This window comes from Phyllobates terribilis, unplaced genomic scaffold (genome assembly GCF_046119375.1).
Source record: "Phyllobates terribilis strain yellow unplaced genomic scaffold, ASM4611937v1 Scaffold_15__1_contigs__length_34870131, whole genome shotgun sequence".
Taxonomy (NCBI): Eukaryota; Metazoa; Chordata; class Amphibia; order Anura; family Dendrobatidae; genus Phyllobates; species Phyllobates terribilis.
Window position 1 is genome coordinate 18,263,525 of NW_027362775.1, and position 23,031 is coordinate 18,286,555.

Sequence of the window (23,031 nt, forward strand, 5' to 3'; positions counted from 1 at the left end):
TGCTGAAGTTTAAAAATGCTTCAGAACTCTTCCATTGTTCTCGGAATTCCGCTGACGTTTAATAATGCTTCGCAACTCTTTCATTGTTCTCGGAATTCCGCTGACGTTTAAAAATGCTTCGGAACTCTTCCATTGTTCTCGGAATTCTGCTGAAGTTTATAAATGCTTCAGAACTCTTCCATTGTTCTCAGAATTCCGCTGACATTTAAAAATGCTTCGGAAATCTTCCATTGTTTTCAAAATTCCGCTGACGTTTAAAAATGCTTCAGAACTATTCCATTGTTCTCGGAATTCCGCTGACGTTTAAAAATGCTTCACAACTCTTCCATTGTTCTCGGATTTCCGCTGACTTTTAAAAATGCTTCGGAACTCTTCCATTGTTCTCCAAATTCCGCTGAAGTTTAAAAATGCTTCGGAACCCTTCCATTGTTCTCGGAATTCTGCTGAAGTTTAAAAATGCTTCGGAACTCTTCCATTGTTCTCAGAATTCCGCTGACGTTTATAAATGCTTCGGAAATCTTCCATTGTTTTCAAAATTCCGCTGACGCTTAAAAATGCTTCAGAACCCTTCCATTGTTCTCGGAATTCCGCTGACGTTTAATAATGCTTCGCAACTCTTTCATTGTTCTCGGAATTCCGCTGACATTTAAAAATGCTTCGGAACTCTTCCATTGTTCTCGGAATTCTGCTGAAGTTTAAAAATGCTTCGTAACTCTTCCATTGTTCTCAGAATTCCGCTGACGTTTAAAAATGCTTCGGAAATCTTCCATTGTTTTCAATATTCCGCTGACGTTTAAAAATGCTTCAGAACTCTTCCATTGTTCTCGGAATTCCGCTGACGTTTAAAAATGCTTTGGAACTCTTCCATTGTTCTCGGAATTCCGCTGAAGTTTAAAAATGCTTCGGAACTCTTCCATTGTTCTCAGAATTCCGCTGACTTTTAAAAATACTTCGGAACTCTTCCATTGTTCTCCAAATTCCGCTGAAGTTTAAAAATGCTTCGGAACTCTTCCATTGTTCTCGGAATTCCGCTGACGTTTAAAAATGCTTCACAACTCTTCCATTGTTCCCGGAATTCCGCTGACTTTTAAAAATGCTTCGGAACACTTTCATTGTTCTCAGAATTCGGGTGAAGTTTAAAAATGCTTCGGAACTCTTCTACTGTTCTCGGAATTCCGCTGAAGTTTAAAAATGCTTAAAATCTCTTCCATTGTTCTAGGAATTTTGCTGACATATAAAAATGTTTCGGAAATCTTGCATTGTTCTCGGCATTCCGCTGACATTTAAAAATGCTTCGGTACTCTTCCATTGTTCTCGGAATTCCGCTGACATATAAAAATGCTTCGGAAATCTTGCATTGTTCTCGGCATTCCGCTGACGTTTAAAAATGCTTCGGAACTCTTCCATTGTTCTCAGAATTCCGCTGACGTTTAAAAATGCTTCGGAAATCTTCCATTGTTTTCAAAATTCCGCTGACGTTTAAAAATGCTTCAGAACTCTTCCATTGTTCTCGGAATTCCGCTGACGTTTAATAATGCTTCGCAACTCTTTCATTGTTCTCGGAATTCCGCTGACGTTTAAAAATGCTTTGGAACTCTTCCATTGTTCTCGAAATTCCGTTGAAGTTTAAAAATGCTTCGAAACTCTTCCATTGTTCTCGGAATTCTGCTGAAGTTTAAAAATGCTTCGGAACTCTTCCATTGTTCTCAGAATTCCGCTGACGTTTAAAAATGCTTCGGAAATCTTGCATTGTTCTCGGCATTCCGCTGACGTTTAAAAATGCTTCGGAACTCTTCCATTGTTCTCGGAATTCTGCTGACGTTTAAAAATGCTTCGGAACTCTTCCATTGTTCTCGGAATTCTGCTGACGTTTAAAAATGCTTCGGAACTCTTCCATTGTTCTCGGAATTCTGCTGACGTTTAAAAATGCTTCGGAACTCTTCCATTGTTCTCGGAATTCTGCTGACGTTTAAAAATGCTTCGGAACTCTTCCATTGTTCTCGGAATTCTGCTGACGTTTAAAAAAGCTTCGGTACTCTTCCATTGTTCTCGGAATTCCGCTGACATATAAAAATGCTTCGGAAATCTTGCATTGTTCTTGGCATTCCGCTGACGTTTAAAAATGCTTCGGAACTCTTCCATTGTTCTCAGAATTCCGTTGAAGTTTAAAAATGCTTCGAAACTCTTCCATTGTTCTCGGAATTCTGCTGAAGTTTAAAAATGCTTCGGAACTCTTCCATTGTTCTTGGTATTCCGCTGACATATAAAAATGCTTCGGAAATCTTGCATTGTTCTCGGCATTCCGCTGACGTTTAAAAATGCTTCGGAACTCTTCAATTGTTCTCGGAATTCTGCTGAACTTTTAAAATGCTTTGGAACTCTTCCATTGCTTTCGGAATTCTGCTGAAGTTTAAAAATGCTTCGGAACTCTTCCATTGTTCTCAGAATTCCGCTGACGTTTAAAAATGCGTTGGAACTCTTCCATTGTTCTCGGAATTTCGCTGAAGTTTAAAAATGCTTCGGAACCCTTACATTGTTCTCAGAATTCTGCTGACGTTTAAAAATGCTTCGGAACTCTTCCATTGTTCTCGGAATTCCGCTGACGTTTAAAAATGCTTCACAACTCTTCCATTGTTCTCGGAATTCCGCTGACTTTTAAAAATACTTCGGAACTCTTCCATTGTTCTCCAAATTCCGCTGAAGTTTAAAAATGCTTCGGAACCCTTCCATTGTTCTCGGAATTCTGCTGACGTTTTAAAATGCTTTGGAACTCTTCCATTGCTCTCGGAATTCTGCTGAAGTTTAAAAATGCTTCAGTACTCTTACATTCTTCTCGGAATTCTGCTGACGTTTAAAAATGCTTCGGAACTCTTCCATTGTTCTCAGAATTCCGCTGACGTTTAAAAATGCGTTGGAACTCTTCCATTGTTCTCGGAATTCCGCTGAAGTTTAAAAATGCTTCGGAACCCTTACATTGTTCTCAGAATTCTGCTGACGTTTAAAAATGCTTCGGAACTCTTCCATTGTTCTCGGAATTCTGCTGACGTTTAAAAATGCTTCGGAACTCTTCCATTGTTCTCGGAATTCCGCTGACGTTTAAAAATGCTTCACAACTCTTCCATTGTTCTCGGAATTCCGCTGACTTTTAAAAATACTTCGGAACTCTTCCATTGTTCTCCAAATTCCGCTGAAGTTTAAAAATGCTTCGGAACCCTTCCATTGTTCTCGGAATTCTGCTGACGTTTAAAAATGCTTCGGAACTCTTCCATTGTTCTCGGAATTCTGCTGACGTTTAAAAATGCTTCGGTACTCTTCCATTGTTCTCGGAATTCCGCTGACATATAAAAATGCTTCGGAAATCTTGCATTGTTCTCGGCATTCCGCTGACGTTTAAAAATGCTTCGGAACTCTTCCATTGTTCTCAGAATTCCGCTGACATTTAAAAATGCTTCGGAAATCTTCCATTGTTTTCAAAATTCCGCTGAAGTTTAAAAATGCTTCGGAACTCTTCCATTGTTCTCGGAATTCCGCTGACGTTTAAAAATGCTTCACAACTCTTCCATTGTTCCCGGAATTCCGCTGACTTTTAAAAATGCTTCGGAAATCTTCCATTGTTCTCGGAATTCTGCTGAAGTTTAAAAATGCTTAAAATCTCTTCCATTGTTCTCGGAATTCTGCTGACATATAAAAATGCTTCGGAAATCTTGCATTGTTCTCGGCATTCCGCTGACATTTAAAAATGCTTCGGTACTCTTCCATTTTTCTCGGAATTCCGCTGACATATAAAAATGCTTCGGAAATCTTGCATTGTTCTCGGCATTCCGCTGACGTTTAAAAATGCTTCGGAACTCTTCAATTGTTCTCGGAATTCTGCTGAACTTTTAAAATGCTTTGGAACTCTTCCATTGCTCTTGGAATTCTGCTGAAGTTTAAAAATGCTTCGGAACTCTTCCATTGTTCTCGGAATTCTGCTGAAGTTTAAAAATGCTTAGGAACTCTTCCATTGTTCTCAGAATTCCGCTGACGTTTAAAAATGCTTCGGAAATCTTCCATTGTTCTCGGAATTCTGCTGAAGTTTAAAAATGCTTAGGAACTCTTCCATTGTTCTCAGAATTCCGCTGACGTTTAAAAATGCTTCGGAAATCTTCCATTGTTCTCGGAATTCTGCTGAAGTTTAAAAATGCTTAGGAACTCTTCCATTGTTCTCAGAATTCCGCTGACGTTTAAAAATGCTTCACAACTCTTCCATTGTTCTCGGATTTCCGCTGACTTTTAAAAATGCTTCGGAACTCTTCCATTGTTCTCCAAATTCCGCTGAAGTTTAAAAATGCTTCGGAACCCTTCCATTGTTCTCGGAATTCTGCTGAAGTTTAAAAATGCTTCGGAACTCTTCCATTGTTCTCAGAATTCCGCTGACGTTTATAAATGCTTCGAAAATCTTCCATTGTTTTCAAAATTCCGCTGGCGCTTAAAAATGCTTCAGAACTCTTCCATTGTTCTCGGAATTCCGCTGACGTTTAATAATGCTTCGCAACTCTTTCATTGTTCTCGGAATTCCGCTGACGTTTAAAAATGCTTCGGCACTCATCCATTGTTCTCGGAATTCCGTTGAAGTTTAAAAATGCTTCGAAACTCTTCCATTGTTCTCGGAATTCTGCTGAAGTTTAAAGATGCTTCAGAAATCTTCCATTGTTCTCGGAATTCCGCTGACGTTTAATAATGCTTCGCAACTCTTTCATTGTTCTCGGAATTCCGCTGACATTTAAAAATGCTTCGGAACTCTTCCATTGTTCTCAGAATTCTGCTGAAGTTTAAAAATGCTTCGTAACTCTTCCATTGTTCTCAGAATTCCGCTGACGTTTAAAAATGCTTCGGAAATCTTCCATTGTTTTCAATATTCCGCTGACGTTTAAAAATGCTTCAGAACTCTTCCATTGTTCTCGGAATTCCGCTGACGTTTAAAAATGCTTTGGAACTCTTCCATTGTTCTCGGAATTCCGCTGAAGTTTAAAAATGCTTCGGAACTCTTCCATTGTTCTCAGAATTCCGCTGACTTTTAAAAATACTTCGGAACTCTTCCATTGTTCTCCAAATTCCGCTGAAGTTTAAAAATGCTTCGGAACTCTTCCATTGTTCTCGGAATTCCGCTGACGTTTAAAAATGCTTCACAACTCTTCCATTGTTCCCGGAATTCCGCTGACTTTTAAAAATGCTTCGGAACTCTTTCATTGTTCTCAGAATTCAGGTGAAGTTTAAAAATGCTTCGGAACTCTTCTACTGTTCTCGGAATTCCGCTGAAGTTTAAAAATGCTTAAAATCTCTTCCATTGTTCTCGGAATTCTGCTGACATATAAAAATGCTTCGGAAATCTTGCATTGTTCTCGGCATTCCGCTGACATTTAAAAATGCTTCGGTACTCTTCCATTGTTCTCGGAATTCCGCTGACATATAAAAATGCTTCGGAAATCTTGCATTGTTCTCGGCATTCCGCTGACGTTTAAAAATGCTTCGGAACTCTTCAATTGTTCTCGGAATTCTGCTGAACTTTTAAAATGCTTTGGAACTCTTCCATTGCTCTTGGAATTCTGCTGAAGTTTAAAAATGCTTCGGAACTCTTCCATTGTTCTCAGAATTCCGCTGACGTTTAAAAATGCTTCGGAAATCTTCCATTGTTTTAAAAATTCCGCTGACGCTTAAAAATGCTTCAGAACTCTTCCATTTTTCTCGGAATTCCGCTGACGTTTAAAAATGCTTCGGAACTCTTCCATTGTTCTCGGAATTCTGCTGACGTTTAAAAATGCTTCGGAACTCTTCCATTGTTCTCGGAATTCTGCTGACGTTTAAAAATGCTTCGGAACTCTTCCATTGTTCTCGGAATTCTGCTGACGTTTAAAAATGCTTCGGAACTCTTCCATTGTTCTCGGAATTCTGCTGACGTTTAAAAATGCTTCCAACTCTTCCATTGTTCTCGGAATTCTGCTGACGTTTAAAAATGCTTCGGTACTCTTCCATTGTTCTCGGAATTCCGCTGACATATAAAAATGCTTCGGAAATTTTGCATTGTTCTTGGCATTCCGCTGACGTTTAAAAATGCTTCGGAACTCTTCAATTGTTCTCAGAATTCCGTTGAAGTTTAAAAATGCTTCGAAACTCTTCCATTGTTCTCGGAATTCTGCTGAAGTTTAAAAATGCTTCGGAACTCTTCCATTGTTCTTGGAATTCCGCTGACATATAAAAATGCTTCGGAAATCTTGCATTGTTCTTGGCATTCCGCTGACGTTTAAAAATGCTTCGGAACTCTTCGATTGTTCTCGGAATTCTGCTGAACTTTTAAAATGCTTTGGAACTCTTCCATTGCTTTCGGAATTCTGCTGAAGTTTAAAAATGCTTCAGAACTCTTACATTCTTCTCGGAATTCCGCTGACGTTTAAAAATGCTTCGGTACTCTTCCATTGTTCTCGGAATTCCGCTGACATATAAAAATGCTTCGGAAATCTTGCATGGTTCTCGGCATTCCGCTGACGTTTAAAAATGCTTCGGAACTCTTCAATTGTTCTCGGAATTCTGCTGAACTTTTAAAATGCTTTGGAACTCTTCCATTGCTCTCGGAATTCTGCTGAAGTTTAAAAATGCTTCAGTACTCTTACATTCTTCTCGGAATTCTGCTGACATTTAAAAATGCTTCGGAACTCTTCCATTGTTCTCAGAATTCCGCTGACGTTTAAAAATGCTTTGGAACTCATCCATTGTTCTCGGAATTCCGCTGAAGTTTAAAAATGCTTCGGAACCCTTCCATTGTTCTCGGAATTCTGCTGAAGTTTAAAAATGCTTAGGAACTCTTCCATTGTTCTCAGAATTCCGCTGACGTTTAAAAATGCTTCGGAAATCTTCCATTGTTTTCAAAATTCCGCTGACGCTTAAAAATGCTTCAGAACTCTTCCATTGTTCTCGGAATTCCGCTGACGTTTAATAATGCTTCGCAACTCTTTCATTGTTCTCGGAATTCCGCTGACGTTTAAAAATGCTTCGGAACTCTTCCATTGTTCTCGGAATTCCGTTGAAGTTTAAAAATGCTTCAAAACACTTCCATTGTTCTGGGAATTCTGCTGAAGTTTAAAAATGCTTCAGAACTCTTCCATTGTTCTCGGAATTCCGCTGACGTTTAGTAATGCTTCGCAACTCTTTCATTGTTCTCGGAATTCCGCTGACGTTTAAAAATGCTTCGGAACTCTTCCATTGTTCTCGGAATTCTGCTGAAGTTTATAAATGCTTCAGAACTCTTCCATTGTTCTCAGAATTCCGCTGACATTTAAAAATGCTTCGGAAATCTTCCATTGTTTTCAAAATTCCGCTGACGTTTAAAAATGCTTCAGAACTATTCCATTGTTCTCGGAATTCCGCTGACGTTTAAAAATGCTTCACAACTCTTCCATTGTTCTCGGATTTCCGCTGACTTTTAAAAATGCTTCGGAACTCTTCCATTGTTCTCCAAATTCCGCTGAAGTTTAAAAATGCTTCGGAACCCTTCCATTGTTCTCGGAATTCTGCTGAAGTTTAAAAATGCTTCGGAACTCTTCCATTGTTCTCAGAATTCCGCTGACGTTTATAAATGCTTCGGAAATCTTCCATTGTTTTCAAAATTCCGCTGGCGCTTAAAAATGCTTCAGAACTCTTCCATTGTTCTCGGAATTCCGCTGACGTTTAATAATGCTTCGCAACTCTTTCATTGTTCTCGGAATTCCGCTGACGTTTAAAAATGCTTCGGCACTCATCCATTGTTCTCGGAATTCCGTTGAAGTTTAAAAATGCTTCGAAACTCTTCCATTGTTCTCGGAATTCTGCTGAAGTTTAAAGATGCTTCAGAAATCTTCCATTGTTCTCGGAATTCCGCTGACGTTTAATAATGCTTCGCAACTCTTTCATTGTTCTCGGAATTCCGCTGACATTTAAAAATGCTTCGGAACTCTTCCATTGTTCTCAGAATTCTGCTGAAGTTTAAAAATGCTTCGTAACTCTTCCATTGTTCTCAGAATTCCGCTGACGTTTAAAAATGCTTCGGAAATCTTCCATTGTTTTCAATATTCCGCTGACGTTTAAAAATGCTTCAGAACTCTTCCATTGTTCTCGGAATTCCGCTGACGTTTAAAAATGCTTTGGAACTCTTCCATTGTTCTCGGAATTCCGCTGAAGTTTAAAAATGCTTCGGAACTCTTCCATTGTTCTCAGAATTCCGCTGACTTTTAAAAATACTTCGGAACTCTTCCATTGTTCTCCAAATTCCGCTGAAGTTTAAAAATGCTTCGGAACTCTTCCATTGTTCTCGGAATTCCGCTGACGTTTAAAAATGCTTCACAACTCTTCCATTGTTCCCGGAATTCCGCTGACTTTTAAAAATGCTTCGGAACTCTTTCATTGTTCTCAGAATTCAGGTGAAGTTTAAAAATGCTTCGGAACTCTTCTACTGTTCTCGGAATTCCGCTGAAGTTTAAAAATGCTTAAAATCTCTTCCATTGTTCTCGGAATTCTGCTGACATATAAAAATGCTTCGGAAATCTTGCATTGTTCTCGGCATTCCGCTGACATTTAAAAATGCTTCGGTACTCTTCCATTGTTCTCGGAATTCCGCTGACATATAAAAATGCTTCGGAAATCTTGCATTGTTCTCGGCATTCCGCTGACGTTTAAAAATGCTTCGGAACTCTTCAATTGTTCTCGGAATTCTGCTGAACTTTTAAAATGCTTTGGAACTCTTCCATTGCTCTTGGAATTCTGCTGAAGTTTAAAAATGCTTCGGAACTCTTCCATTGTTCTCAGAATTCCGCTGACGTTTAAAAATGCTTCGGAAATCTTCCATTGTTTTAAAAATTCCGCTGACGCTTAAAAATGCTTCAGAACTCTTCCATTTTTCTCGGAATTCCGCTGACGTTTAAAAATGCTTCGGAACTCTTCCATTGTTCTCGGAATTCTGCTGACGTTTAAAAATGCTTCGGAACTCTTCCATTGTTCTCGGAATTCTGCTGACGTTTAAAAATGCTTCGGAACTCTTCCATTGTTCTCGGAATTCTGCTGACGTTTAAAAATGCTTCGGAACTCTTCCATTGTTCTCGGAATTCTGCTGACGTTTAAAAATGCTTCCAACTCTTCCATTGTTCTCGGAATTCTGCTGACGTTTAAAAATGCTTCGGTACTCTTCCATTGTTCTCGGAATTCCGCTGACATATAAAAATGCTTCGGAAATTTTGCATTGTTCTTGGCATTCCGCTGACGTTTAAAAATGCTTCGGAACTCTTCAATTGTTCTCAGAATTCCGTTGAAGTTTAAAAATGCTTCGAAACTCTTCCATTGTTCTCGGAATTCTGCTGAAGTTTAAAAATGCTTCGGAACTCTTCCATTGTTCTTGGAATTCCGCTGACATATAAAAATGCTTCGGAAATCTTGCATTGTTCTTGGCATTCCGCTGACGTTTAAAAATGCTTCGGAACTCTTCGATTGTTCTCGGAATTCTGCTGAACTTTTAAAATGCTTTGGAACTCTTCCATTGCTTTCGGAATTCTGCTGAAGTTTAAAAATGCTTCAGAACTCTTACATTCTTCTCGGAATTCCGCTGACGTTTAAAAATGCTTCGGTACTCTTCCATTGTTCTCGGAATTCCGCTGACATATAAAAATGCTTCGGAAATCTTGCATGGTTCTCGGCATTCCGCTGACGTTTAAAAATGCTTCGGAACTCTTCAATTGTTCTCGGAATTCTGCTGAACTTTTAAAATGCTTTGGAACTCTTCCATTGCTCTCGGAATTCTGCTGAAGTTTAAAAATGCTTCAGTACTCTTACATTCTTCTCGGAATTCTGCTGACATTTAAAAATGCTTCGGAACTCTTCCATTGTTCTCAGAATTCCGCTGACGTTTAAAAATGCTTTGGAACTCATCCATTGTTCTCGGAATTCCGCTGAAGTTTAAAAATGCTTCGGAACCCTTCCATTGTTCTCGGAATTCTGCTGAAGTTTAAAAATGCTTAGGAACTCTTCCATTGTTCTCAGAATTCCGCTGACGTTTAAAAATGCTTCACAACTCTTCCATTGTTCTCGGATTTCCGCTGACTTTTAAAAATGCTTCGGAACTCTTCCATTGTTCTCCAAATTCCGCTGAAGTTTAAAAATGCTTCGGAACCCTTCCATTGTTCTCGGAATTCTGCTGAAGTTTAAAAATGCTTCGGAACTCTTCCATTGTTCTCAGAATTCCGCTGACGTTTATAAATGCTTCGGAAATCTTCCATTGTTTTCAAAATTCCGCTGGCGCTTAAAAATGCTTCAGAACTCTTCCATTGTTCTCGGAATTCCGCTGACGTTTAATAATGCTTCGCAACTCTTTCATTGTTCTCGGAATTCCGCTGACGTTTAAAAATGCTTCGGCACTCATCCATTGTTCTCGGAATTCCGTTGAAGTTTAAAAATGCTTCGAAACTCTTCCATTGTTCTCGGAATTCTGCTGAAGTTTAAAGATGCTTCAGAAATCTTCCATTGTTCTCGGAATTCCGCTGACGTTTAATAATGCTTCGCAACTCTTTCATTGTTCTCGGAATTCCGCTGACATTTAAAAATGCTTCGGAACTCTTCCATTGTTCTCAGAATTCTGCTGAAGTTTAAAAATGCTTCGTAACTCTTCCATTGTTCTCAGAATTCCGCTGACGTTTAAAAATGCTTCGGAAATCTTCCATTGTTTTCAATATTCCGCTGACGTTTAAAAATGCTTCAGAACTCTTCCATTGTTCTCGGAATTCCGCTGACGTTTAAAAATGCTTTGGAACTCTTCCATTGTTCTCGGAATTCCGCTGAAGTTTAAAAATGCTTCGGAACTCTTCCATTGTTCTCAGAATTCCGCTGACTTTTAAAAATACTTCGGAACTCTTCCATTGTTCTCCAAATTCCGCTGAAGTTTAAAAATGCTTCGGAACTCTTCCATTGTTCTCGGAATTCCGCTGACGTTTAAAAATGCTTCACAACTCTTCCATTGTTCCCGGAATTCCGCTGACTTTTAAAAATGCTTCGGAACTCTTTCATTGTTCTCAGAATTCAGGTGAAGTTTAAAAATGCTTCGGAACTCTTCTACTGTTCTCGGAATTCCGCTGAAGTTTAAAAATGCTTAAAATCTCTTCCATTGTTCTCGGAATTCTGCTGACATATAAAAATGCTTCGGAAATCTTGCATTGTTCTCGGCATTCCGCTGACATTTAAAAATGCTTCGGTACTCTTCCATTGTTCTCGGAATTCCGCTGACATATAAAAATGCTTCGGAAATCTTGCATTGTTCTCGGCATTCCGCTGACGTTTAAAAATGCTTCGGAACTCTTCAATTGTTCTCGGAATTCTGCTGAACTTTTAAAATGCTTTGGAACTCTTCCATTGCTCTTGGAATTCTGCTGAAGTTTAAAAATGCTTCGGAACTCTTCCATTGTTCTCAGAATTCCGCTGACGTTTAAAAATGCTTCGGAAATCTTCCATTGTTTTAAAAATTCCGCTGACGCTTAAAAATGCTTCAGAACTCTTCCATTTTTCTCGGAATTCCGCTGACGTTTAAAAATGCTTCGGAACTCTTCCATTGTTCTCGGAATTCTGCTGACGTTTAAAAATGCTTCGGAACTCTTCCATTGTTCTCGGAATTCTGCTGACGTTTAAAAATGCTTCGGAACTCTTCCATTGTTCTCGGAATTCTGCTGACGTTTAAAAATGCTTCGGAACTCTTCCATTGTTCTCGGAATTCTGCTGACGTTTAAAAATGCTTCCAACTCTTCCATTGTTCTCGGAATTCTGCTGACGTTTAAAAATGCTTCGGTACTCTTCCATTGTTCTCGGAATTCCGCTGACATATAAAAATGCTTCGGAAATTTTGCATTGTTCTTGGCATTCCGCTGACGTTTAAAAATGCTTCGGAACTCTTCAATTGTTCTCAGAATTCCGTTGAAGTTTAAAAATGCTTCGAAACTCTTCCATTGTTCTCGGAATTCTGCTGAAGTTTAAAAATGCTTCGGAACTCTTCCATTGTTCTTGGAATTCCGCTGACATATAAAAATGCTTCGGAAATCTTGCATTGTTCTTGGCATTCCGCTGACGTTTAAAAATGCTTCGGAACTCTTCGATTGTTCTCGGAATTCTGCTGAACTTTTAAAATGCTTTGGAACTCTTCCATTGCTTTCGGAATTCTGCTGAAGTTTAAAAATGCTTCAGAACTCTTACATTCTTCTCGGAATTCCGCTGACGTTTAAAAATGCTTCGGTACTCTTCCATTGTTCTCGGAATTCCGCTGACATATAAAAATGCTTCGGAAATCTTGCATGGTTCTCGGCATTCCGCTGACGTTTAAAAATGCTTCGGAACTCTTCAATTGTTCTCGGAATTCTGCTGAACTTTTAAAATGCTTTGGAACTCTTCCATTGCTCTCGGAATTCTGCTGAAGTTTAAAAATGCTTCAGTACTCTTACATTCTTCTCGGAATTCTGCTGACATTTAAAAATGCTTCGGAACTCTTCCATTGTTCTCAGAATTCCGCTGACGTTTAAAAATGCTTTGGAACTCATCCATTGTTCTCGGAATTCCGCTGAAGTTTAAAAATGCTTCGGAACCCTTCCATTGTTCTCGGAATTCTGCTGAAGTTTAAAAATGCTTAGGAACTCTTCCATTGTTCTCAGAATTCCGCTGACGTTTAAAAATGCTTCGGAAATCTTCCATTGTTTTCAAAATTCCGCTGACGCTTAAAAATGCTTCAGAACTCTTCCATTGTTCTCGGAATTCCGCTGACGTTTAATAATGCTTCGCAACTCTTTCATTGTTCTCGGAATTCCGCTGACGTTTAAAAATGCTTCGGAACTCTTCCATTGTTCTCGGAATTCCGTTGAAGTTTAAAAATGCTTCAAAACACTTCCATTGTTCTGGGAATTCTGCTGAAGTTTAAAAATGCTTCAGAACTCTTCCATTGTTCTCGGAATTCCGCTGACGTTTAGTAATGCTTCGCAACTCTTTCATTGTTCTCGGAATTCCGCTGACGTTTAAAAATGCTTCGGAACTCTTCCATTGTTCTCGGAATTCTGCTGAAGTTTATAAATGCTTCAGAACTCTTCCATTGTTCTCAGAATTCCGCTGACATTTAAAAATGCTTCGGAAATCTTCCATTGTTTTCAAAATTCCGCTGACGTTTAAAAATGCTTCAGAACTATTCCATTGTTCTCGGAATTCCGCTGACGTTTAAAAATGCTTCACAACTCTTCCATTGTTCTCGGATTTCCGCTGACTTTTAAAAATGCTTCGGAACTCTTCCATTGTTCTCCAAATTCCGCTGAAGTTTAAAAATGCTTCGGAACCCTTCCATTGTTCTCGGAATTCTGCTGAAGTTTAAAAATGCTTCGGAACTCTTCCATTGTTCTCAGAATTCCGCTGACGTTTATAAATGCTTCGGAAATCTTCCATTGTTTTCAAAATTCCGCTGACGCTTAAAAATGCTTCAGAACCCTTCCATTGTTCTCGGAATTCCGCTGACGTTTAAAAATGCTTCGGAAATCTTCCATTGTTTTCAATATTCCGCTGACGTTTAAAAATGCTTCAGAACTCTTCCATTGTTCTCGGAATTCCGCTGACGTTTAAAAATGCTTTGGAACTCTTCCATTGTTCTCGGAATTCCGCTGAAGTTTAAAAATGCTTCGGAACTCTTCCATTGTTCTCAGAATTCCGCTGACTTTTAAAAATACTTCGGAACTCTTCCATTGTTCTCCAAATTCCGCTGAAGTTTAAAAATGCTTCGGAACTCTTCCATTGTTCTCGGAATTCCGCTGACGTTTAAAAATGCTTCACAACTCTTCCATTGTTCCCGGAATTCCGCTGACTTTTAAAAATGCTTCGGAACACTTTCATTGTTCTCAGAATTCGGGTGAAGTTTAAAAATGCTTCGGAACTCTTCTACTGTTCTCGGAATTCCGCTGAAGTTTAAAAATGCTTAAAATCTCTTCCATTGTTCTCGGAATTTTGCTGACATATAAAAATGCTTCGGAAATCTTGCATTGTTCTCGGCATTCCGCTGACATTTAAAAATGCTTCGGTACTCTTCCATTGTTCTCGGAATTCCGCTGACATATAAAAATGCTTCAGAAATCTTGCATTGTTCTCGGCATTCCGCTGACGTTTAAAAATGCTTCGGAACTCTTCCATTGTTCTCAGAATTCCGCTGACGTTTAAAAATGCTTCGGAAATCTTCCATTGTTTTCAAAATTCCGCTGACGTTTAAAAATGCTTCAGAACTCTTCCATTGTTCTCGGAATTCCGCTGACGTTTAATAATGCTTCGCAACTCTTTCATTGTTCTCGGAATTCCGCTGACGTTTAAAAATGCTTTGGAACTCTTCCATTGTTCTCGAAATTCCGTTGAAGTTTAAAAATGCTTCGAAACTCTTCCATTGTTCTCGGAATTCTGCTGAAGTTTAAAAATGCTTCGGAACTCTTCCATTGTTCTCAGAATTCCGCTGACGTTTAAAAATGCTTCGGAAATCTTGCATTGTTCTCGGCATTCCGCTGACGTTTAAAAATGCTTCGGAACTCTTCAATTGTTCTAGGAATTCTGCTGAACTTTTAAAATGCTTTGGAACTCTTCCATTGCTCTCGGAATTCGGGTGAAGTTTAAAAATGCTTCGGAACTCTTCCATTGTTCTCGGAATTCTGCTGAAGTTTATAAATGCTTCAGAACTCTTCCATTGTTCTCAGAATTCCGCTGACGTTTAATAATGCTTCGGAAATCTTCCATTGTTCTCGGAATTCTGCTGAAGTTTAAAAATGCTTCGGAACTCTTCCATTGTTCTCGAAATTCCATTGAAGTTTAAAAATGCTTCGAAACTCTTCCATTGTTCTCGGAATTCTGCTGAAGTTTAAAAATGCTTCGGAACTCTTCCATTGTTCTTGGAATTCCGCTGACATATAAAAATGCTTCGGAAATCTTGCATTGTTCTCGGCATTCCGCTGACGTTTAAAAATGCTTCGGAACTCTTCAATTGTTCTCGGAATTCTGCTGAACTTTTAAAATGCTTTGGAACTCTTCCATTGCTTTCGGAATTCTGCTGAAGTTTAAAAATGCTTCAGAACTCTTACATTCTTCTCGGAATTCTGCTGACGTTTAAAAATGCTGCGGAACTCTTCCATTGTTCTCGGAATTCCGTTGAAGTTTAAAAATGCTTCGAAACTCTTCCATTGTTCTCGGAATTCTTCTGAAGTTTAAAAATGCTTTGGAACTCTTCCATTGTTCTCAGAATTCCGCTGACGTTTAAAAATGCTTCGGTACTCTTCCATTGTTCTCGGAATTCCGCTGACATATAAAAATGCTTCGGAAATCTTACATTGTTCTCGGCATTCCGCTGACGTTTAAAAATGCTTCGGAACTCTTCAATTGTTCTCGGAATTCTGCTGAACTTTTAAAATGCTTTGGAACTCTTCCATTGCTCTTGGAATTCTGCTGAAGTTTAAAAATGCTTCGGAACTCTTCCATTGTTCTCGGAATTCTGCTGAAGTTTAAAAATGCTTAGGAACTCTTCCATTGTTCTCAGAATTCCGCTGACGTTTAAAAATGCTTCGGAAATCTTCCATTGTTCTCGGAATTCTGCTGAAGTTTAAAAATGCTTAGGAACTCTTCCATTGTTCTCAGAATTCCGCTGACGTTTAAAAATGCTTCGGAAATCTTCCATTGTTCTCGGAATTCTGCTGAAGTTTAAAAATGCTTAGGAACTCTTCCATTGTTCTCAGAATTCCGCTGACGTTTAAAAATGCTTCACAACTCTTCCATTGTTCTCGGATTTCCGCTGACTTTTAAAAATGCTTCGGAACTCTTCCATTGTTCTCCAAATTCCGCTGAAGTTTAAAAATGCTTCGGAACCCTTCCATTGTTCTCGGAATTCTGCTGAAGTTTAAAAATGCTTCGGAACTCTTCCATTGTTCTCAGAATTCCGCTGACGTTTATAAATGCTTCGGAAATCTTCCATTGTTTTCAAAATTCCGCTGGCGCTTAAAAATGCTTCAGAACTCTTCCATTGTTCTCGGAATTCCGCTGACGTTTAATAATGCTTCGCAACTCTTTCATTGTTCTCGGAATTCCGCTGACGTTTAAAAATGCTTCGGCACTCATCCATTGTTCTCGGAATTCCGTTGAAGTTTAAAAATGCTTCGAAACTCTTCCATTGTTCTCGGAATTCTGCTGAAGTTTAAAGATGCTTCAGAAATCTTCCATTGTTCTCGGAATTCCGCTGACGTTTAATAATGCTTCGCAACTCTTTCATTGTTCTCGGAATTCCGCTGACATTTAAAAATGCTTCGGAACTCTTCCATTGTTCTCAGAATTCTGCTGAAGTTTAAAAATGCTTCGTAACTCTTCCATTGTTCTCAGAATTCCGCTGACGTTTAAAAATGCTTCGGAAATCTTCCATTGTTTTCAATATTCCGCTGACGTTTAAAAATGCTTCAGAACTCTTCCATTGTTCTCGGAATTCCGCTGACGTTTAAAAATGCTTTGGAACTCTTCCATTGTTCTCGGAATTCCGCTGAAGTTTAAAAATGCTTCGGAACTCTTCCATTGTTCTCAGAATTCCGCTGACTTTTAAAAATACTTCGGAACTCTTCCATTGTTCTCCAAATTCCGCTGAAGTTTAAAAATGCTTCGGAACTCTTCCATTGTTCTCGGAATTCCGCTGACGTTTAAAAATGCTTCACAACTCTTCCATTGTTCCCGGAATTCCGCTGACTTTTAAAAATGCTTCGGAACTCTTTCATTGTTCTCAGAATTCAGGTGAAGTTTAAAAATGCTTCGGAACTCTTCTACTGTTCTCGGAATTCCGCTGAAGTTTAAAAATGCTTAAAATCTCTTCCATTGTTCTCGGAATTCTGCTGACATATAAAAATGCTTCGGAAATCTTGCATTGTTCTCGGCATTCCGCTGACATTTAAAAATGCTTCGGTACTCTTCCATTGTTCTCGGAATTCCGCTGACATATAAAAATGCTTCGGAAATCTTGCATTGTTCTCGGCATTCCGCTGACGTTTAAAAATGCTTCGGAACTCTTCAATTGTTCTCGGAATTCTGCTGAACTTTTAAAATGCTTTGGAACTCTTCCATTGCTCTTGGAATTCTGCTGAAGTTTAAAAATGCTTCGGAACTCTTCCATTGTTCTCAGAATTCCGCTGACGTTTAAAAATGCTTCGGAAATCTTCCATTGTTTTAAAAATTCCGCTGACGCTTAAAAATGCTTCAGAACTCTTCCATTTTTCTCGGAATTCCGCTGACGTTTAAAAATGCTTCGGAACTCTTCCATTGTTCTCGGAATTCTGCTGACGTTTAAAAATGCTTCGGAACTCTTCCATTGTTCTCGGAATTCTGCTGACGTTTAAAAATGCTTCGGAACTCTTCCATTGTTCTCGGAATTCTGCTGACGTTTAAAAATGCTTCGGAACTCTTCCATTGTTCTCGGAATTCTGCTGACGTTTAAAAATGCTTCCAACTCTTCCATTGTTCTCGGAATTCTGCTGACGTTTAAAAATGCTTCGGTACTCTTCCATTGTTCTCGGAATTCCGCTGACATATAAAAATGCTTCGGAAATTTTGCATTGTTCTTGGCATTCCGCTGACGTTTAAAAATGCTTCGGAACTCTTCCATTGTTCTCAGAATTCCGTTGAAGTTTAAAAATGCTTCGAAACTCTTCCATTGTTCTCGGAATTCTGCTGAAGTTTAAAAATGCTTCGGAACTCTTCCATTGTTCTTGGAATTCCGCTGACATATAAAAATGCTTCGGAAATCTTGCATTGTTCTTGGCATTCCGCTGACGTTTAAAAATGCTTCGGAACTCTTCGATTGTTCTCGGAATTCTGCTGAACTTTTAAAATGCTTTGGAACTCTTCCATTGCTTTCGGAATTCTGCTGAAGTTTAAAAATGCTTCAGAACTCTTACATTCTTCTCGGAATTCCGCTGACGTTTAAAAATGCTTCGGTACTCTTCCATTGTTCTCGGAATTCCGCTGACATATAAAAATGCTTCGGAAATCTTGCATGGTTCTCGGCATTCCGCTGACGTTTAAAAATGCTTCAGAACTCTTCAATTGTTCTCGGAATTCTGCTGAACTTTTAAAATGCTTTGGAACTCTTCCATTGCTCTCGGAATTCTGCTGAAGTTTAAAAATGCTTCAGTACTCTTACATTCTTCTCGGAATTCTGCTGACATTTAAAAATGCTTCGGAACTCTTCCATTGTTCTCAGAATTCCGCTGACGTTTAAAAATGCTTTGGAACTCATCCATTGTTCTCGGAATTCCGCTGAAGTTTAAAAATGCTTCGGAACCCTTCCATTGTTCTCGGAATTCTGCTGAAGTTTAAAAATGCTTAGGAACTCTTCCATTGTTCTCAGAATTCCGCTGACGTTTAAAAATGCTTCGGAAATCTTCCATTGTTTTCAAAATTCCGCTGACGCTTAAAAATGCTTCAGAACTCTTCCATTGTTCTCGGAATTCCGCTGACGTTTAATAATGCTTCGCAACTCTTTCATTGTTCTCGGAATTCCGCTGACGTTTAAAAATGCTTCGGAACTCTTCCATTGTTCTCGGAATTCCGTTGAAGTTTAAAAATGCTTCAAAACACTTCCATTGTTCTGGGAATTCTGCTGAAGTTTAAAAATGCTTCAGAACTCTTCCATTGTTCTCGGAATTCCGCTGACGTTTAGTAATGCTTCGCAACTCTTTCATTGTTCTCGGAATTCCGCTGACGTTTAAAAATGCTTCGGAACTCTTCCATTGTTCTCGGAATTCTGCTGAAGTTTATAAATGCTTCAGAACTCTTCCATTGTTCTCAGAATTCCGCTGACATTTAAAAATGCTTCGGAAATCTTCCATTGTTTTCAAAATTCCGCTGACGTTTAAAAATGCTTCAGAACTATTCCATTGTTCTCGGAATTCCGCTGACGTTTAAAAATGCTTCACAACTCTTCCATTGTTCTCGGATTTCCGCTGACTTTTAAAAATGCTTCGGAACTCTTCCATTGTTCTCCAAATTCCGCTGAAGTTTAAAAATGCTTCGGAACCCTTCCATTGTTCTCGGAATTCTGCTGAAGTTTAAAAATGCTTCGGAACTCTTCCATTGTTCTCAGAATTCCGCTGACGTTTATAAATGCTTCGGAAATCTTCCATTGTTTTCAAAATTCCGCTGACGCTTAAAAATGCTTCAGAACCCTTCCATTGTTCTCGGAATTCCGCTGACGTTTAATAATGCTTCGCAACTCTTTCATTGTTCTCGGAATTCCGCTGACATTTAAAAATGCTTCGGAACTCTTCCATTATTCTCGGAATTCTGCTGACGTTTAAAAATGCTTCGTAACTCTTCCATTGTTCTCAGAATTCCGCTGACGTTTAAAAATGCTTCGGAAATCTTCCATTGTTTTCAATATTCCGCTGACGTTTAAAAATGCTTCAGAACTCTTCCATTGTTCTCGGAATTCCGCTGACGTTTAAAAATGCTTTGGAACTCTTCCATTGTTCTCGGAATTCCGCTGAAGTTTAAAAATGCTTCGGAACTCTTCCATTGTTCTCAGAATTCCGCTGACTTTTAAAAATACTTCGGAACTCTTCCATTGTTCTCCAAATTCCGCTGAAGTTTAAAAATGCTTCGGAACTCTTCCATTGTTCTCGGAATTCCGCTGACGTTTAAAAATGCTTCACAACTCTTCCATTGTTCCCGGAATTCCGCTGACTTTTAAAAATGCTTCGGAACACTTTCATTGTTCTCAGAATTCGGGTGAAGTTTAAAAATGCTTCGGAACTCTTCTACTGTTCTCGGAATTCCGCTGAAGTTTAAAAATGCTTAAAATCTCTTCCATTGTTCTCGGAATTTTGCTGACATATAAAAATGCTTCGGAAATCTTGCATTGTTCTCGGCATTCCGCTGACATTTAAAAATGCTTCGGTACTCTTCCATTGTTCTCGGAATTCCGCTGACATATAAAAATGCTTCAGAAATCTTGCATTGTTCTCGGCATTCCGCTGACGTTTAAAAATGCTTCGGAACTCTTCCATTGTTCTCAGAATTCCGCTGACGTTTAAAAATGCTTCGGAAATCTTCCATTGTTTTCAAAATTCCGCTGACGTTTAAAAATGCTTCAGAACTCTTCCATTGTTCTCGGAATTCCGCTGACGTTTAATAATGCTTCGCAACTCTTTCATTGTTCTCGGAATTCCGCTGACGTTTAAAAATGCTTTGGAACTCTTCCATTGTTCTCGAAATTCCGTTGAAGTTTAAAAATGCTTCGAAACTCTTCCATTGTTCTCGGAATTCTGCTGAAGTTTAAAAATGCTTCGGAACTCTTCCATTGTTCTCAGAATTCCGCTGACGTTTAAAAATGCTTCGGAAATCTTGCATTGTTCTCGGCATTCCGCTGACGTTTAAAAATGCTTCGGAACTCTTCAATTGTTCTAGGAATTCTGCTGAACTTTTAAAATGCTTTGGAACTCTTCCATTGCTCTCGGAATTCGGGTGAAGTTTAAAAATGCTTCGGAACTCTTCCATTGTTCTCGGAATTCCGCTGACATATAAAAATGCTTCAGAAATCTTGCATTGTTCTCGGCATTCCGCTGACGTTTAAAAATGCTTCGGAACTCTTCCATTGTTCTCAGAATTCCGCTGACGTTTAAAAATGCTTCGGAAATCTTCCATTGTTTTCAAAATTCCGCTGACGTTTAAAAATGCTTCAGAACTCTTCCATTGTTCTCGGAATTCCGCTGACGTTTAATAATGCTTCGCAACTCTTTCATTGTTCTCGGAATTCCGCTGACGTTTAAAAATGCTTTGGAACTCTTCCATTGTTCTCGAAATTCCGTTGAAGTTTAAAAATGCTTCGAAACTCTTCCATTGTTCTCGGAATTCTGCTGAAGTTTAAAAATGCTTCGGAACTCTTCCATTGTTCTCAGAATTCCGCTGACGTTTAAAAATGCTTCGGAAATCTTGCATTGTTCTCGGCATTCCGCTGACGTTTAAAAATGCTTCGGAACTCTTCAATTGTTCTAGGAATTCTGCTGAACTTTTAAAATGCTTTGGAACTCTTCCATTGCTCTCGGAATTCGGGTGAAGTTTAAAAATGCTTCGGAACTCTTCCATTGTTCTCGGAATTCTGCTGAAGTTTATAAATGCTTCAGAACTCTTCCATTGTTCTCAGAATTCCGCTGACGTTTAATAATGCTTCGGAAATCTTCCATTGTTCTCGGAATTCTGCTGAAGTTTAAAAATGCTTCGGAACTCTTCCATTGTTCTTGAAATTCCATTGAAGTTTAAAAATGCTTCGAAACTCTTCCATTGTTCTCGGAATTCTGCTGAAGTTTAAAAATGCTTCGGAACTCTTCCATTGTTCTTGGAATTCCGCTGACATATAAAAATGCTTCGGAAATCTTGCATTGTTCTCGGCATTCCGCTGACGTTTAAAAATGCTTCGGAACTCTTCAATTGTTCTCGGAATTCTGCTGAACTTTTAAAATGCTTTGGAACTCTTCCATTGCTTTCGGAATTCTGCTGAAGTTTAAAAATGCTTCAGAACTCTTACATTCTTCTCGGAATTCTGCTGACGTTTAAAAATGCTGCGGAACTCTTCCATTGTTCTCGGAATTCCGTTGAAGTTTAAAAATGCTTCGAAACTCTTCCATTGTTCTCGGAATTCTTCTGAAGTTTAAAAATGCTTTGGAACTCTTCCATTGTTCTCAGAATTCCGCTGACGTTTAAAAATGCTTCGGTACTCTTCCATTGTTCTCGGAATTCCGCTGACATATAAAAATGCTTCGGAAATCTTACATTGTTCTCGGCATTCCGCTGACGTTTAAAAATGCTTCGGAACTCTTCAATTGTTCTCGGAATTCTGCTGAACTTTTAAAATGCTTTGGAACTCTTCCATTGCTCTTGGAATTCTGCTGAAGTTTAAAAATGCTTCGGAACTCTTCCATTGTTCTCGGAATTCTGCTGAAGTTTAAAAATGCTTAGGAACTCTTCCATTGTTCTCAGAATTCCGCTGACGTTTAAAAATGCTTCGGAAATCTTCCATTGTTCTCGGAATTCTGCTGAAGTTTAAAAATGCTTAGGAACTCTTCCATTGTTCTCAGAATTCCGCTGACGTTTAAAAATGCTTCGGAAATCTTCCATTGTTCTCGGAATTCTGCTGAAGTTTAAAAATGCTTAGGAACTCTTCCATTGTTCTCAGAATTCCGCTGACGTTTAAAAATGCTTCACAACTCTTCCATTGTTCTCGGATTTCCGCTGACTTTTAAAAATGCTTCGGAACTCTTCCATTGTTCTCCAAATTCCGCTGAAGTTTAAAAATGCTTCGGAACCCTTCCATTGTTCTCGGAATTCTGCTGAAGTTTAAAAATGCTTCGGAACTCTTCCATTGTTCTCAGAATTCCGCTGACGTTTATAAATGCTTCGGAAATCTTCCATTGTTTTCAAAATTCCGCTGGCGCTTAAAAATGCTTCAGAACTCTTCCATTGTTCTCGGAATTCCGCTGACGTTTAATAATGCTTCGCAACTCTTTCATTGTTCTCGGAATTCCGCTGACGTTTAAAAATGCTTCGGCACTCATCCATTGTTCTCGGAATTCCGTTGAAGTTTAAAAATGCTTCGAAACTCTTCCATTGTTCTCGGAATTCTGCTGAAGTTTAAAGATGCTTCAGAAATCTTCCATTGTTCTCGGAATTCCGCTGACGTTTAATAATGCTTTGCAACTCTTTCATTGTTCTCGGAATTCCGCTGACATTTAAAAATGCTTCGGAACTCTTCCATTGTTCTCAGAATTCTGCTGAAGTTTAAAAATGCTTCGTAACTCTTCCATTGTTCTCAGAATTCCGCTGACGTTTAAAAATGCTTCGGAAATCTTCCATTGTTTTCAATATTCCGCTGACGTTTAAAAATGCTTCAGAACTCTTCCATTGTTCTCGGAATTCCGCTGACGTTTAAAAATGCTTTGGAACTCTTCCATTGTTCTCGGAATTCCGCTG